We start from the raw sequence: 17,439 nt of genomic DNA, 5'->3' as shown, positions 1-17,439 counted from the left end.
GAACTTTTTATTCGACGCTGCCGCCGCGGGACTCTGAGTTCTTACAATTTGAAAGAGTGATTCGTTAAGTGGGTGAACTGAAAAAGATACTTACAAACTGTAGCGAAAATTATTTTAAGAAGGAATGCTCGAATTTGACTATGTTGTAGTAATTCTTCAGTGCTGTTTCCGTGTATGTGTTCCTTGGAGCGTGGGCGGGAAAAGCGTCTGTGGGTTTCTCGCATTTATGCGGACCAAGCATCACGGAAAGCTCTTTCAACTCCTATGAAAGGATGAAAAGCTGAAACCTCAATCACCACCCAACAACAAATTCCAAGTCTTCACATCTCTTTCACAGGGACTGCGACCTCTAGGAGCGACAGAGAGGAAACGGCAAGTACCCACAAAGGCTCAGTAAAAGGCCTGACAGAGGACGCCACTGTCAAGTTTACAACCAAGAACGAGAGAAACGTTAACGTCAACAGAAAAATTACTCTTCGGCATGCTCAAAAATGGAGTCCAGTCACCAGCTACAGGTGTAGCAACATTCAGATGTTTACCACCCGTTTGTTCGGCAATAATAACAGTTCACTCTACAAGACCGTCATTTGTTCGCTGAATGACGTGTGTAATTCAATATCTCGTCGAAATGAACGACACAGTGTCTGCATAGTGACGCTTTTTTCGTAAAACATTCGTAACATGTTTTATCTTTTTCCTTCTTCTTATTCTCCTTTTACTCTTTCGGCCATACGAGCACCATCTTAAATCGGATCAGCTTCTTCTCTTACGGTCATCATTCTGCTTCAGTTTTCTTTCATTCTCACACAACTTCGCCCTTCTTACCATAATGTTTCTCTACTTGGTTTAGTTTCGCCCTGTAAACGTTTGGCAGTTTGAATATGTGATTTGAAATTCATTTTGTTGCAGATCTGTTTTTGTTGCCCCAAATCTCTCACATCCCAGTACATCTCTTGGATCCAGCGTACTTCTGTTCCCTTATCCGATGTTTTACCCTCCACTAGTCCATAGCAACCAGTTGTCCGAAGTTCATAGTACATCTTTTTCTGACAACTCCTTGAATACTGGTATATCGCTATAGGCTCGTTCGTCTTCAATGCTTACCGTCTACAGTTCTCCAGTGCTCCAAAATTCTCCTGAGAATCTCCGCAGGATCTACTGTCCGAAGTAATACTGTTGTTACAAAGTTCAGACCTTCTGTACCATAGAATGCCTTAGGGCCCGTTACACTCAGTTAATGTCTTAACTTTGAAGTAATCGAATAACATACTTTTATATTGCATGTGTATGGCTATTTTAATATGGCATACTTATTCTCCTATGATTTATTTTCTGTCTTTTCTGTCAGACTAGATTTTCCCATTCTCCTAGGTAAGTAATTTTTTCTGCTATCTGAGAATTTTGTTTTCTACAAACAACGTTCATCTAGGAGCTGTCTTGATGTTCATTCTACAATGATTTTTCCTAAATATCGATCCGTAGGTCTGCTTTAGCAGCTTGTAGCTTGTCTGTGTAACTGGGTCGAAAAATATCGTATGTGAATGGCATTATTATATGGGTGAGTCACGTAAGAGGTAACACCCCTTTTATTTCGTGAACGGTTACTCATATCGAAAAGCGCTTTCCGTCAAAAGTTAGAGCGTCGAGAGGCACGTATGCTTTTGTTTAGTTAATGTTTCTATAGCTGGTATCAACGGAGATATTGAAGTAAGGATTTTTTAGCGGAAACATATAGTTTTCGTAGCTGCATTCAGAAGCTATTTAGAAGACAATTACAGTGGTCTAGCGTTTGTTAATGTTGACGTTGAGACCCGTCGTAAAAAAATGAGAAATGTCCTAGAACTTCAGAGCCCTGTGTCCAGGTGAAAACACCACCAAGCAGGCGTCTTGGACCAGGCTGCGTAGTTGTACGAGGCAGTTCAATAAGTAATGCAACACATTTTTTTTTCTGAAACAGGGGTTGTTTTATTCAGCATTGAAATACACCAGGTTATTCCCCAATCTTTTAGCTACACAACACTATTTTTCAACGTAATCTCCATTCAATGCTACGGCCTTACGCCACCTTGAAATGAGGGCCTGTATGCCTGCACGGTACCATTCCACTGGTCGATGTCGTAGCCAACGTCGTACTGCATCAATAACTTCTTCATCATCCGCGTAGTGCCTCCCACGGATTGCGTCCTTCATTGGGCCAAACATATGGAAATCCGACGGTGCGAGATCGGGGCTGTAGGGTGCATGAGGAAGAACAGTCCACTGAAGTTTTGTGAGCTCCTCTCGGGTGCGAAGACTTGTGTGAGGTCTTGCGTTGTCATGAAGAAGGAGAAGTTCGTTCAGATTTTTGTGCCTACGAACACGCTGAATTCGTTTCTTCAATTTCTGAAGAGTAGCACAATACACTTCAGAGTTGATCGTTTGACCATGGGGAAGGACATCAAACAGAATAACCCCTTCAGCGTCCCAGAAGACTGTAACCATGACTTTACCGGCTGAGGGTATGGCTTTAAACTTTTTCTTGGTAGGGGAGTGGGTGTGGCGCCCCTCCATTGATGGCCGTTTTGTTTCAGGTTCGAAGTGATGAACCCATGTTTCATCGCCTGTAACAATCTTTGACAAGAAATTGTCACCCTCAGCCACATGACGAGCAAGCAATTCCGCACAGATGGTTCTCCTTTGCTCTTTATGGTGTTCGGTTAGACAACGAGGGACCCAGCGGGAACAAACCTTTGAATATCCCAACTGGTGAACAATTGTGACAGCACTACCAACAGAGATGTCAAGTTGAGCACTGAGTTGTTTGATGGTGATCCGTCGATCATCTCGAACGAGTTTGTTCGCACGCTCCGCCATTGCAGGAGTCACACCTGTGCACGCCCGGCCCGCACGCGGGAGATCAGACAGTCTTGCTTGATCTTGCGGCGATGATGACACACGATTTTGCCCAACGACTCACCGTGCTTTTGTCCATTGCCAGATCACCGTAGACGTTCTGCAAGCGCCTATTAATATCTGAGATGCCCTGGTTTTCCACCAAAAGAAACTCGATCACTGCTCGTTGTTTGCAACGCACATCCGTTACAGACGCCATTTTAACAGCTCCCTACAGCGCTGTCTCCTTTCGGAAGTCAATGAAACTATACGAGACGAAGCGGGAATGTTTGAAAATATTCCACAAGAAATTTCCGGCTTTTTCAACCGAAATTGGCCGAGAAAAAAAATGTGTTGCATTACTTATTGAACTGCCCTCGTATATCGTAAGTTCAGTCTCCGCTCCAAGAATAGAGTTTAGGTCCCCTTGAACCAACTTACGACCTAGATGCAGGTTCATCTACGAATGTTGTATGTGGATATACCACATAGGATAGACTCTGTCACAAAGGGCTTAGGAAAACTACTATATATTTGTGTATCCCAGATTTTCCCTAGCTGAAACTGAGAAATCAACTGTCTGTTCTCCAAAAGTAAAGCAGCCTTATAAAAGCGACTACTTTACTAAATATCTAAATGTTAGAAGGAAGATTTGGGCTATCTTATCCTGTACGTAGCTGTAAGCTTCTTGGAGCTAAAATACATGCAGTCGGACAACTGTCTCTGCCTACAGTGTTCTAAATTACATCATACGGGGTACGTTCGTTGAACTAAACATTTTATTAGAAACACGTGTACACCGAAGAACAGATATTCTTCTTAAAGAGACGTCGTCATGCTGATCATCAGCGCGTGAAGACAGTGTATCCAGCTACGTGAAATACACGCTGTCGACTTTTTGACACTGCAGTGCAATTTCGTACACACCTAGATAAAATTAATAATTTAGTAACAAAGGTTTGGTAACCAGCCAAATCACGTAACATACACGTTTTTATCATTTTACATAAATTTTCTCTCCTAAAAAGTAGCTTTATCGTTTATCTAAGCATGTGTTAAACTGTTGAGCGTGGAATGAAAGGCACAATTGCAGTCGCCGTTCGAAAGACCGATGAACAGATGTATTACAAAGGATGCTATGGTGGAGCATTCACTGGTGATTCGACGACACACAGCGTGTGGTGTAGTTGGGGCTTCGCTATAGACTGTACCTTTGAGTGCTCCCCAAAGAAATACAGAGGAGTCAAATCGGAGGATCTCGTAGGCCATTTGGCAACAGAATTTCTTCATATCAAACGTCCAGGAAAGTTCTCATTTAGTATCTGCGTTGCAACACGGGAGGAGTGAGCTGGACAACTATCGCGTTGTGGCCACGTACACTGTCGAATATCCACCGGTACCTCTTGCAGAAGAACCGGCAGAATGTTGGTCAGAAAACTGTCAGAAAGTGTGCGTATGAATGTCCATTTAGAATGCCTGAGATGTGTTGTGTCTAGACAAGACAGCCTAGACACAATGAGAGGAAGCCGGAAGGCACGCGCTTAAACTCACGCAGGCTGGCGTGAGGTCTGAAACAGGATACGTAATGAATGCTATAAAGAAAAGTACGTAGCTTCTGGAATACTTAACTTTAATCCACATTTGTAGAACATCGCTCTTGATGATACATTAATAGAATGTCAATATCAATTGAATACGGCGCCTTGCTAGGTCGTAGCAAATGTAGCTGAAGGCTATGCTAACTATCGTCTCGGCAAATGAGAGCGTAGTTGTCAGTGAACTGTTCCTTGCAAAGTCGGCTGTACAACTGGGGCGAGTGCTAGTACGTCTCACTAGACCTGCCGTGTGGCGGCGCTCGGTCTTCAATCACTGACAGTGGCGACACGTGGGTCCGTCGTATACTAGCGGACCGCGGCCGATTTAAAGCTACCACCTAGCAAGTGTGGTGTCTGGCGGTGACACCACAAGATGAAGTCGGTCCCACAATATAAGTTCCTATGATGCCGCACCATACGTTTACGTTCCACGACCGTTGATGTGGCACCTGACGAAGACAGTGTGGATTTTCGGCTGTCCAGTAGTGCATGTTATACAAAAACATTAGCATGGTTAGTAAACGTTGCTCCACCGGTAAAGTGCACACGTCTGAAAAACGAAGGGTTGTCCCTCAGTTGCTGGTGGGCAAACCGACAAAATTATGTACGACGTTCGACATCAACATAGAGTGCCTGATGTAGTGGCAGATGGTAGGCATGGAATTTCTGCAACGCAAATTGCGAAAGACACTCGTCTGGCTGATTCCAGATTCCTTGTCAATATGTCTCGTACTACGGTGCGGATTCGGTATCATCGTAGTCAGAATAGCATATCTGTCTTCTTGCCAGTTGCAGTCTTCTTTCTTCTCCTCTTTTAGGCTTTCAAGCAGCCGATCCGCACTATCGTCTGAATAATTCGTGCAATTGCTTTGCTCGTCGGACCTTGCCTATAACTCTGTACTGTTTTTACGGTATTTCTTTGACATTCACCGTTTGCACGCAACGGATGTTGAAGCAGAAATGAGCGGCACGCAGAGCAGGCAGGTAGACAGATAAATGTGTTGACATTCTGACACAGTGTAGCACGAGGGCTCTGCTTGGCGGTGTTTGCACCGCTAATGCCGATTCCAGCCAACGTGACCTCAAACTATTGGAATACAGATTGCTGCCCTTTTTATTACTCAGAAAAACCACACTTTGCATGTTGTAACACCATACAGCAAGACCTTCAGAGGTGGTCGTCCAGATTGCTGTACACACCGATACCTCTAATACTCAGTAGCACGTCCTCTTTCATTGATGCATGCCTTTATTCGTCGTGGCATGCTATCCACAAGTTCATCAAGGCACTGTTGGTCCAGATTGTTCTACTCCTCAACGGCAATTCGGCGTAGATCACTCACTTGTTGGTGGGTCAAGTCGTCCATAAATAGCCTTTTTCAATCCCTGCCGGGCATGTTCGATGGGTTCATGTCTGGAGAACATGCTGGCCACTCCAGTCGAGCGATGTCGTTATCCTGAAGGACGTCATTCACAAGATGTGCACAATCGGGGGCGAACTGTCGTCCATGAAGACGAATGCCTCGCCAATATGCTGCCGATATGGTTGCGTTATCGGTCTGAGGATGGCATTCAAGTATGGTACAGCCGTTACGGCGCCTTCCACCAACGACGTATGTCGGCCCAACATAATGCCACCCCAAAACAGCATGGAACCTCCACCTTGCTGCACTCACTGGACAGTGTGTCTAGGGCGTTCAGCCTGATCGGGTTGCCTCCAAACACGCCTCCGACGATTGTCTGGTTGAAGGCATATGCGACACTCATTGGCGAAGAGAACGTGATGCCAGTCCTGAGCGATCCATTCGTCATGTTGTTGGTCCCATCTGTAACACGCTGCATGTTGTCATGGTTACAAAGATGGATCTTGCCGTTGGCGTCGGAAGTCACGTGACGCATCATGCAGCCTATTGAGCACAGTATGAGTCGTAATACGACGTCCTGCGGATGCACGAAAAGCATTATTCAACACTGTGGCGTTGCTGTCAGGGTTTCTCCGAGCCATAATCCGTAGTAGCTGTCATCCACTGCAGTAGTAGCCCTTGGGCGGCCTGAGCGAGGCATCTCATCTATTCTGCCTCTCTGTATCTCCCCCATGTCCGAACAACACCGATTTGGTTCGCTCCGCGAAGCCTGGATACTTCCATTGTTAAGAGTCCTTTCTGGCACAAAGTAACAATGCGGACGCGATCGAAATGCGGTATTGACCGTCTAGGCATGGTTGAAGTACAGACAACACGAGTCGTGTACCTCCTTCCTGGTGGAATGACTGGAACTGATCGGCTGTCGGACCCCCTCCGTCTAACAGGCGCTGCTCTTGCATGGTTGTTTACATCTTTGGACTGGAATGGTGACATCTCCGAGCAGTCAAAGGGACTGTGTCTCTGATACAATATCCACAATCAATATCTATCTTCAGGAGTTCTGGGAATTGTGTGACTTACGGCGAACGTATCCGCTGGGACAGAGGGCGAATTGTGGTGTTAAAAGGCTATGGCAGCAGACGACCTTCACTACTGCCTTTGCTACAAGGACGTGGCCTGCAGCGCCACCCCTGGGCTCTTGACCATATCGGTTGGACTCTAATCGACTGGAAAACCGTGGCCTAGTCAGATGAGTCTCGATTTCAGTTTGCAAGATCTGATGGTAGGGTTGGAGTGTGGTGCAGATCCCCACGAAGTCATGGACTCCGGCTGTTATCAATGAACTGTGCAAGCTTCGGATGGCTCCATAATAGTGTGGACTTTTATATGGAAAGGCTGAGTCCTATGGCCCACGTGAATTGATCAGTCACTGGAAATAATTAAGTTCGCCTACTTGGAGACCGTATGCAGTCATTCATGGTCCTGAAGTTACCAAACAGCGAAAAATTTTAATGTATGACAAAATGCCACAAGTCACCGGACGCAGCACCGTCTACAGGGTTATTACAAATGATTGAAGCGATTTCACAGCTCTACAATAACTTTATTATTTGAGATATTTTCACAATGCTTTGCACACACATACAAAAACTCAAAAAGTTTTTTTAGGCATTCACAAATGTTCGATATGTGCCCCTTTAGTGATTCGGCAGACATCAAGCCGATAATCAAGTTCGTCCCACACTCTGCGCAGCATGTCCCCATCAATGAGTTCGAAAGCATCGTTGATGCGAGCTCGCAGTTCTGGCACGTTTCTTGGTAGAGGTGGTTTAAACACCGAATCTTTCACATAACCCCACAGAAAGATATCGCATGGGGTTAAGTCGGGAGAGCGTGGAGGCCATGTGACACGAATTGTTGATCATGATCTCCACCACGACCGATCCATCGGTTTTCCAATCTCCTGTTTAAGAAATGCCGAACATCATGATGGAAGTGCGGTGGAGCACCATCCTGTTGAAAGATGAAGTCGGCGCTGTCGGTCTCCAGTTGTGGCATCAGCCAATTTTCCAACATGTCCAGATACACGTGTGCTGTAACGTTTTTTTCGCAGAAGAAAAAGGGGCCGTAAACTTTAAACCGTGAGATTGCTCAAAACACGTTAACTTTTGGTGAATTGCGAATTTGCTGCACGAATGCGAGAGAATTCTCTACCGCCAAGATTCGCACATTGTGTCTGTTCACTTCACCATTAAGAAAAAAATGTTGCTTCATCACTGAAAACAACGCATCCTCTTGCATGAGCTTTTGCAACCGCGCCGAAAATTCAAAGCGTTTGACTTTGTCATCGGGTGTCAGGGCTTGTAGCAATTGTAAACGGTAAGGCTTCTGCTTTAGCCCTTTCCGTAAGATTTTCCAAACCGTCGGCTGTGGTACGTTTAGCTCCCTGCTTGCTTTATTCGTCGACTTCCGCGGGCTACGCGTGAAACTTGCCCGCACGCGTTCAACCGTTTCTTCGCTCACTGCAGGCCCACCCGTTGATTTCCCCTTACAGAGGCATCCAGAAGCTTTAAACTGCGCATACCATCGCCGAATGGAGTTAGCAGTCGGTGGATCTTTGTTGAACTCCGTCCTGAAGTGTCGTTGCACTGTTATGACTGACTGATGTGAATGCATTTCAAGCACGGCGTACGGTTTCTCGGCTCCTGTCGCCATTTTGTCTCACTGCGCTCTCGAGTGCTCTGGCGGCAGAAACCTGAAGTGCGGCTTCAGCCGAACAAAACTCTATGAGTTGTTCTACGTATCTGTAGTGTGTCGTGACCATATGTCAATGAATGGAGCTACAGTGAATTTATGAAATCGCTTCAATCATTTATAATAGCCCTGTAGTATATCACATGGGTGACCTGCTTCTGGTCGCTGGTTGGCGTAGGAGACATACTGCTCCTGTTTTGACGGGATATCACTCTGCGTGACGTAGGCCACAGTAGGAGGCTCGGTCGTTTGGTAATCAAGTCAGCACTACTACGGTGCGGATTCCGTATTTTCACTGTGTCAACGGCGTTACAGCCCTGGCTATGGTCAAAAAGGCTTTAAATTGTGTGATAACTCAAGCTTACGTAGGACAGACCGTGATTATTAATGTGTCGGTAAAGCGTACATGTAGTTTTTGTGATGACTCTGTTATACTTCATTTGCTTCACTTTTTTGTATTTTGAAAAGTACATTAGTCTTTCTTAGTTTGTATTTCCTTTTTAATAATTAACCGTTGTTCACTTGAGTTGCTTCTGTTACAATGTCTCAAATGGTAACATGTCCCTGTCCATGCCCGATAGGCTTCACAAGTTGTATTGTTTTTGTGGCAGCAATATTCCTAGTAAGGTATACTTCGCCATAGGCCATAGGTAGAGGTCTGCGCGGATAAGAAAAGTGCAATCCGCATCCGCTCCGCATCTGGAAGGTCCTAATCCGCAACCGCATCCGCATCCGCAGCAATTAATCCGCATCCGTAAGTTCCTTATCCACATCCGCATATATTTAAGTTTTGAATGAGTGATTGATAGTAACAGCCGGCCGCGGTGGTCTAGCGGTTCTGGCGCTGCAGTCCGGAACCGCGGGACTGCTACGGTCGCAGGTTCGAATCCTGCCTCGGGCATGAGTGTGTGTGATGTCCTTAGGTTAGTTAGGTTCAATTAGTTCTAAGTTTTAGGGGACTTATGACCTAAGATGTTGAGTCCCATAGTGCTCAGAGCCATTTGAACCATTTTTTGATAGTAACAGACAGCAGTACTCAGAATTATGGTATGTAACGACATAGTTATTGTTAGGGTGCCATTTCTGCCACAACTTAACTGCTTTTGACTTCTTAAATCACAGGAAATGCTCTATACCTACTCTAAAGCAGACCATTCCAAACAGGAAGGCATTGGCGCTCCGGAGCACACACAGTAGCGGCACGGATCTCGTGAGATTGGAAACGCTATTTAAACTAATAAAATTCAATGTAATAGTATGAAATGATGAAAATACGTGTATAGAAACAGTTATATTTCGCTGCTCTTGTGCCAAGGCGTCTGAAAATGACGATGTTACTAGCACGTTGCATCATTTACCGACAGTTTTTTCGTACTCACTGCTTGGATATGTCAAATTTTGAACCCATTCATGTCAGCTGATGATTATATTATAGCTTACGCGTTCAGCCCTCGTCATTTCCAGGTGAAAATATTTTCAGTGTTAGGCCTACATTGCAAAACGCTGGCGCACCTGTGAAAATGTTAAACTGCCAGCAATAATTGACGTTGTCTGGAAGAAATAACTCGTCTTCCGAAAAGTGACAACAAAATCAGTGGTTATAAAAATTAGGAGTCCATTTAGCTTTAGCTAAAAATTCGATTGAAATCTCTAGACTCACCTTTTGGCAGATTTATTGAATTAAGACCTAGCGGTAAATGAAATGTCTGTTTCATTCTCAACTAAACAAAGTTTTTCACACTTTAAAACTCCGCAGCATGGGTCTAAATTACTAAGACAAAATTTGCAGTAGATTTCGCAGTTAATGCTTTCAATGGTAAAAACTAATTTTTTTTCAGAATATAATGGAACTGTAAACGATTTCTAGATGTCTATATAAAAACCACTGTCCCATAACTTCAAATCTTAGGCACTGATCCCTGTTAAGCAATACCGAGTTACAGTAAAAAAAATTCAATTTTGTTACGACTTTCAGCCCTTATCTTTACTAATTGGCTGGTAAATTAAAAGGCACATTATTATTTTGGGTGCTTTGAATATTTTGTAAGTTTTCAATGTGATCAGAATAATCTTTCACGGGCTATCGCAGTCGCAGCCTGTTGGTGGTTGTGAGCCGTAGTTTGAAGTCCCACTTGTAATTACACTATTAAAATTGCTACACCACGAAGATGACGTGCACAGACGCGAAATTTAACCGACAGGAAGAAGATGCTGTGATATGCAAATGATTAGCTTTTCAGAGCTTTCACACAAGCTTGGCGCCGGTGGCGACACCTGCAACGTGCTGACATGAGCAACGATTCCAGCTGATTTCTCATACACAAACAACAGTTGACCGGCGTTGCCTGGTGAAACGTTATTGTGATACCTCGTGTACGGAGGATAAATGCGTACCATCACGTTTCCGACTTTGATAAAGGTCAGATCTAAGCCTATTGCGATTGCGGTTTATCGTATCGTGACACTGCTGCTCGCGTTGGTCGAGATCCAGTGACTGTTAGCAGAATATGGAATCGGTGGGTTCGGGAGGGTAATACGGAACGCCGTGCTAGATCCCAACGGCCGCGTATCACTTGCAGTCGAGATGACAGGCATCTTATCCGCATGGCCGTAACGGATCGTGCAACCACGTCTCGATCGCTGAGTCAACATTTTGGGACAATTGCAAGACAACAACCATCTGCACGAACAGTTCGACGGCGTTTGCAGCAGCATGCGCTATCAGCTCGGAGACCATGCCTGCGGTTACCCTTGACGCTGCATCACAGACAGGAGCGCCTGCGATGTTGTACTCAACGACGAACCTGGGTGTACGGGTGGCAAAACGTCACTTTTTACAATGAATCCAGGTTCTGTTTACAGCATCATGATGGTTGCATCCGTGTTTGGCGACATCGCGGTGAACGCACATTGGAAGCGTGTATTCGTCATCGCCATACTGGCGTATCACCCGGCGTGATGGTACGGGGTGCCACTGGTTACACGTCTCGGTCACCTCTTGTTCGCATTGACGGCGCTTTGAACAGTGGACGTTAGATTTCAGATGTGTTACGACCCGTGGCTCTACCCTTCATTCAATCCTTGCGAAACCCTTCATTTCAGCAGGATAATGAACGACCGCATGTTGCAGGTCCTGTACGGGCCTTTCTGGATACAGAAAATGTTCGACTGCTGCCCTGGCCAGCACATTCACCAGATCTCTCACCAATTGAAAACGTCTGGTCAATAGTGGCCGAGTAACTGACTCGTTACAATACTCTAGTCACTACTGTTGATGAACTGTGGTACTTTGTTGAAGCTGCATAGGCAGCTGTACCTGTACACGTCATTCAAGCTCTGTTTGACTCAATGCCCACGCATATCAAGGCCTTTATTACGGCCAGATGTGGTTATTCTGGGTACTGATTTCTCAGGATCTATGCACCAAATTTGCGTGAACATGTAATCACATGTCAGTTCTAGTATAATATATTTGTCCAATGAATACCCGTTTATCATCTGCATTTCTTCTTGGTGGAGCAAATTTAATGGCCAGTAGTGTAATTACAAGGCCCGCCGTGCCACCGCTCCGGCCGGGCTGTTTCAGTGTTCACAAAGAGCGACAATGCTCGGCGGCTGCAACTGTTACTGCAGTGCACGCTAAATTTTAGGTAGGCGCTTATGAGATCATTATTACCTAGCTTAATAAAATTGACGTGTTAGCTGTTGAATGTTCTTATTGCGAAGAGTAAAAACCAAAAATTTAAGCTCTTTAATATGAAAATTACAACAAAACAAATTGCTTGCTAAATATTTCCTTCTTTTACCTAATGCTACTTAAATATTCTTATTGGGAATAGTAAAAATACCAACAATATGTCGAGGAAATTCTTTACTATAAATATTACAATAAAAACTCACAGGCTTCAGATGAAAGAATCAGATGAAAAAAAAATTGTAACTAATTCAGATAAGCCGAAAAAATACAGTGAAGTAAGAGAAGCTGTACAAGTACGTTTTTACTTTGGAAGCGTAGTATGCAGGAACATGATGTCATCAATCGACTGTGGCTTCAAAGACGTGCGTCGGTCCTGCATTATTTGTCCCGCAGTAGAAAAGCTTCTCTCAGATGGCGCGCTGGACGCTGGAATGCAGTGCACGAAGAATGCGATTTTGGAAAGACGCGGATAGACGTTTTCACGTCCATGTCACCAAGCCATCAGGTCGATGCTTTCCGAAAATTGGACTTTATCATTCGTATATCTGAGAATTTCATCTGACGCAAAGTCAAGATCTCTCGTCGATTCATATTCTGAGGAATCTTCAAATTCATTAAAAAGTACGTCAGACTTCTGTTTTTTTGCAGGAATTCCAGATCTTGTTTCCTCCTTATCTTTTAACTGTGGACAATTTCTCGTAACATAATTTTTCGCTTCCTTTACAACTTCATCTTTTTCGGCACTGCTAAGAAATTTTAAGTTTTTATATTTTGGATTCAAAAATGTTGCAAGTTTATGGGTTACTGTTATGTCCCATTTGCTGATTAAAATAGATTTGTCTGTACTCTTTAAATCTATCAGAAATGGGCTGTCGCCATAATTTTTTTCAAGGAAGGAGAGAAGTTTTAACTTCCACAACACACATAAATAAAGCGTAGGGGTTTTGGAGGCTTCGAGATCACAAGAAGCTATTTTAGATGGTTTCAGAAAGGTTATTATATCTTCAAACATCCTCTTGTCTATAGAATCAATCAAATTATCTTGATTTTTCTCTGACAAAATTGACAGAACTTCAAACCATTGTGAATTAATAGTCTCAAACATATCCAATTTACTGTTCCATCGTGTGTCTATATCTCCTTTCAATGACTTCTGAAGGCGATTCTGATGACCAGACCTTTTAAAGAAAGCTGTGATAGCTCGACAGGAATTTATTAGTTGCTGCACGCCCCTCTTCTCATCACACGCGTCTCCTCGAGTCGTGTGCTCCAGCAACATACTATACGTACTGGGCAGATGCCTTGCTCATTATCCGCAGATGACGCGCGGATATCCGCGCCGGTCGCGATTTTATCCGCCAAGTAACAAATACCGCGGATATATCCGCGGATATCCGCATCCGCGCAGACCTCTAGCCATGGGCCATAGGTGCTTAACTTTAATTTGTTACTTGAGTATATCTGCTCAAAACTGTGACCATTGCTTTCTCGCAATGTAACTTTACGTAAGTAACCTTTGTGTGCCATAACAATTGTCATCTTGGTTAATATGTTCGTCCTAATTTTCAATGTATTATTTTATAGGGTTCCTTAAAATTTCATTCTCATAAAGGCATCCTTAGCGGTGTCGAAACCTAGGTCAATGTACCAATCAGTTATTGGCTGTGACATTCCTATGCTGTAAGTTATATACGGTTGATCAGAGACAGCCCTGTCTAAAGCTGTAATTTTACTTGCGACTGAATACCTTGCCGGCTCCAGACTGCCTCACTTCTGTAAGGCATCTAACATCATACTGCACTGAAGTTTCCTATTAACTAGTCCATTTGTTTCAAACGCCAACGGAAGCAAGGAATTATCCCAGTTATTTGAAAATTATCTAACAAGGAGTTAGTGTATTACGGTTATCCAGTAGTACTCAGTTCATATACTGCTACGATCTATCCCATAAGGTCTACGAGAAGCGGTCGAAAAGTTTCCAGCCAAAGATAGTTACCCTTACGTCTCGCTCAAGCAGCACCGCCTACTTTTATGGTGACTCTTTGTGGGTACGCAAGCCAAATTTCGCGGCTCCAGGTTCATTAGTTTTGCCGCTAGGGTGCGTTGTATACAGTAGTTTAAGCAAAATGGCGAATAACGAGAGAATCTAGAACCGTGCTGTGATTTAATATTTTCATTTGAAGGGAATGACGCCCATGGAAATTGCGGAGGACATGCGGAATACACTTAAGGACAGTGCTCCATCTTATGCAACGGTGAAAAACTGGGTGGCTGACTTCAAACGTGGAAGAACGAGTGTGGAAGGAAACAACAGCTGGATGGGCGTGAACATAACATTGTTGTGGATATCTTGGGAATGCGGTGGGTCCCGAAACACTTGAATACAAATCAGAGACGGCAGCGTGTGCAGTGTTGTGAAGAAATCGTCCGCCACTTTGAAGCGGATGACGACGGCTGTCTTACAAGGTATGGGACAAAGGACGAAACGTGGTATCACCACTTTGTTCCTGAGACAGCAGTCACAGCAATGGAAACATCTTTGATCCCCTACCCTGAAAGAATCCAGCTGCAAAATTCAGCCGGTAGAGTGATTGCGTCGGTTTTCTTCGTTACAGAAGGAGTAATTATGGTGAATTACTTGCAAAAGGGCGTACCTACCAATGCATCATACTATTGCAATCTAAGCCAACGCACCGGAGCAGAAAGCGCTGGCAAAACCAGAAACTCTGCGTGACTGCGGGCTCGAATTGTTAAGTTATTCACCATATTCCACAGATTTGGCTCCATCATACTTTTTTCTTTTCTCAAACCTAAGACCTCAAAGGACGACGATTTGACAATGATGACGCAGTGATTGATGCTGTGGACGATTGGCTGGACTCGAAATCGAAGACCTATTATTTTAACGGTTTGCAAAAGTTATCTGAGCGTGCCCGCAAGTGTATTAATGTACACCAGTGTTACATTGAAAAATAAATTGCTATTATGAAATTTCTGTCATTCTTTATTTGCTAGGCTAGAAACTTCTTGACACCCGTCATATATTCAGGAATAAGGAACAGCTGAATGGAAACATTTTGTCTCCCTAAAATATGACGGATGAAAACATGTTGCCTCTCTAAAATATAGCGGACGAAACTGGTGACACAAATATGCATGAAAGTGGAAGCTGTTTTGCATACAGGCCAGAAATATAGGGTGATCATTAATAAATCCGACAAACTTTAGGGACGGATTCCAGACTGGAAAGAACAAAAAAATGCCATGTGAACATGTATCCGGAAACGTTGACATGGTGGACGGTGTTGATGAACGGCAGTTCCTCTGACCACGTGTCGTGTGTTCTTTGTTTGTTGCAGGCTGTGTGATTGACGCAGCGTACGTAAGCAGCAGAATGGTCCGGTATACATTTCGGGAACAAGAGGAAGTGGTGTTTATGTACAGCCAAACAGGTGGAAAAGGTCGAGAGGCAGCACAGTACTTTTTTTCTCCATTTCCAATCAGTAATCTGTACTTACAGTTTGTCGATTTTTTTAATATTCGCCATGTATACGTTGAGGTAGTATAGCGTGTGATGTTCCTAAGACTGGCTACCCAAAATATTCTGCTTGACAAAAAATGAGGAATCAGAAGACATGGTTGGTTATTAATGTAGCTTGACACATGTGCAACGGCCTTGCCGCAGTGGATACACCGGTTCCCGTCAGATCACCGAAGTTAAGCGCTGTCGGGTGTGGCCGGCACTTGGATGGGTGACCATCCGGGCCATCGTGCGCTTTTGAGGAGCTACTCGACCGAATAGTAGCGGCTCCTGTTAAAGAAATCCATCATAACGACTCGGAGAGCGGTGTGCTGACCACATGCCCCTCCTATCCTCATCCTCAGCTGAGGATGACACGGCGGTCGGATGGTCCAGATGGGCCACTTGTGCCCTGAAAACGGAGTTTTTCATACATGTGCACACCATCAGGAGGTATGTAATGAAAAGAGCAGCAATTCCTTGCGGCACGTGGTTTGGGCACCAGGGATCATTTGTTTCATTCCCCCATTAATGTTGTTACCAGGCCTGTCAGGTTATACAAGGGTTTGAAGAGAATCACATATTGAGTGATAACTGTGGTAAACAGGGAGATGCCGCATACTCGTGTAAGACGACGTTATTAGAAAATGACAGTCTTTCACAGAGGACCCAAGTGGTTCAAATGGCTCTGAGCACTATGGGACTAAACTCCTGTGGTCATCAGTCCCCTAGAACTTAGAACTACTTAAACCTAACTAACCTAAGGACATCACACACACCCATGCCCGAAGCAGGATTCGAACCTGCGACCGCAGCAGCAGCGCGGCTCCGGACTGGAGCGCCTAGAACCGCACGACCACCGCGGCCGGCACAGAGGACCCTATGAGGTCCTTAATTGGGCTAGCCGGTCGAATCAAGCAGTATCCGGATGTGGAGACTCTGAGGTGTGTTGCAGTGCTTGGAAGTGGGAGCACAGTTATAAGAGTCTTAAAGCTCCCGATTGGCTACGTGTAATAACCACAAGCGATAATCGCCGTATGGCGCACGAAGTACATCATAAGCCCTCCATATCTGTTAATGCCGTTCGAGAGTAGTAATGTACTCTGTGCCATCGCCCCCTCCCCCTCCCGCACCGCTTGTCAGAGGCTAGCAGCTGCAGCAGCAGTAGCCAAGCTAAGGAGTAACCATGACATGCGTAGCCTGCTGTGACAGGAATACACGGCCTACTGATGTTGTTGTTGTGATCTTCAGTCCTGAGACTGGTTTGATGCAGCTCTCCATGCTACTCTATCCTGTGCAAGCTTCTTCATCTCCCAGTACTTACTGCAGCCTACATCCTTCTGAATCTGCTTAGTGAATTCATCTCTTGGTCTCCCTCTACGATTTTTACCCTCCATGCTGCCCTCCAATACTAAATCGGTGATCCCTTGATGCCTCAGAACCTGTCCTACCAACCGATCCCTTCTTCTGATAAAGTTGTGCCACAAACTTCTCTTCTCCCCAATCCTATTCAATACTTCCTCATTAGTTATGTGATCTACCCATCTAATCTTCAGCATTCTTCTGTAGCACCACACTCCGAAAGCTTCTATTCTCTTCTTGTCCAAACTATTTATCGTCCATGTTTCACTTCCATAC

Source organism: Schistocerca cancellata, chromosome 7 (genome assembly GCF_023864275.1).
Source record: "Schistocerca cancellata isolate TAMUIC-IGC-003103 chromosome 7, iqSchCanc2.1, whole genome shotgun sequence".
In the NCBI taxonomy this organism is placed as follows: Eukaryota; Metazoa; Arthropoda; class Insecta; order Orthoptera; family Acrididae; genus Schistocerca; species Schistocerca cancellata.
Note: the sequence above shows the minus strand (reverse complement) of the source record.